The sequence below is a fragment of the Guillardia theta genome (genome assembly GCF_000315625.1).
Source record: "Guillardia theta CCMP2712 unplaced genomic scaffold GUITHscaffold_225, whole genome shotgun sequence".
Taxonomy (NCBI): Eukaryota; class Cryptophyceae; order Pyrenomonadales; family Geminigeraceae; genus Guillardia; species Guillardia theta.
This window is the reverse complement of record NW_005434451.1, coordinates 46,697-48,421: the sequence shown is the minus strand read 5'-3', so window position 1 is coordinate 48,421 and position 1,725 is coordinate 46,697.

Below are 1,725 nucleotides of genomic sequence, written 5' to 3'. Positions count from 1 at the left end.
ACTTAGTAGGAACTTTCACAGGAAGTAATTCTCCCTCATCCACCATGAGAACAGCAAACTTAGCACGTAAGTCGATGTGCTTCAGTCTAGAATATGCTCGTTTCTCGGTCAACAAACGAATACACGGCTCATTATCCAGCAGGAGCATCGTCGGACGTTGCTGGCAAAACCCTAACTGTTGAAGTAAGCTTCGATACATCTTGATATGCTTGGCGACTACTGATGTCGCATAGATTTCTGCCTCTGACGATGAAAGTGATATGACTTTCTGCGCTTTCGAACCATATGAAATTACTCCTCCGTTCATTACGATAGCCCATCCGGACTGACTTCGTCGCGTCAAGACATCCGTCCCCCAGTCACTATCACTCGCAGCTACGAGTTCATTGTGAAACACCTCCTGATTAACAGATACACCTCTCTGATGGTAAACAATACAAATATCTCTCGTCGTGTACAGATACCTCGCCAAGTGAACCAATGCATCCCAGTCACGCACTCTGGGTGCCCGTGCAAATCTGCTTAAGAGACTGACCGCGAAGGAAATGTCAGCTCTTGTCCCATTAGCAACGTACAAGATTGTTCCAAGAAGAGCCTGATATTGTCTCACCGAGAACTTATCCAACAATTCTCCCTCTAGATGATAACTCCGCATGTACACTCCAGGCAAGATAGTAAACACTGAACGAAGAGCTATTCCAAATTTCTCAACCAGCTGTTCAATAAAATGCTTCTGACTCAAGGTAATAGTTCCTTTCGTCAAATCTTGGTGAACACGAATACCCAGGAATGTACCTGTAGCTTCACTACCAGAAAAGTCGAATACCTTGCTCAAGCAGTCCAAAAAATAATTACAGACTTCTTGATTCTCACATACCAGAAGAAGATCATCCACCCATGTCGTGATGAGAATTCTTGAGCCGTTGTGTTCATATCTGTAAATGATTTCATCATGGCCAACAGGTTCCGCGCCCAGACGCAGGAATTCTCGAGACAGCTTTTCCCACCATCGTCGCGGAGCTGTTCGCGTCCCATATATCGCTTTGGTTACTTTGAGCAAAACATTCGGAGGCAAAGCCATGATGTCAGGCGGTATCATGAACATCGGTTCGTTCAATTCACTGTATAGGAACGCGGCCGCGATATCTCGGAAGGCGATAATCCATCCATTTCCTGCCGCTATGCTGAGTAACAACCGAATGTTATCCATCGACGTCGTCGGCGCAAACAACTCCTCGGACGTGGGTAAAAGATTGCCCATCACAACCAACCTTGCTTTTCTCTTCAGAATGTTGCCATGTAAATCTCTCTTTGAGGAATAAACCCACATCGCTCTCGCAAGAATTTTACCTCGAGTTTCATCAGACCTCGGGACCACTTCCCAAACTCGCCTTTCTTCCATCTTTTGAATCTCAGCTCGTTCAGCTGCCTCCCACAATTCTCTATCCTTGTGCAACAACATCTCCCTTCGATTGCGAGGATCTGCCGTCGAACTCGAGTCTTGTACTGATGGCGGAGCTCGCGACAGAAATGCTGCAGAGAGTTTGACAGCTTCCCATACAGGAACAACTAGCGCCATGTTGGTGACAAGCATACGAGAGTCTGGAAAACATTGTGTCAACTCACTTGTACCAAGATCAATACAGTCTGGATCACGAGCAACATCAATGTCATCCCCTGGCTCCATGAGTGGAACCACATCATTCCACCGTTCCCGTCTCAATG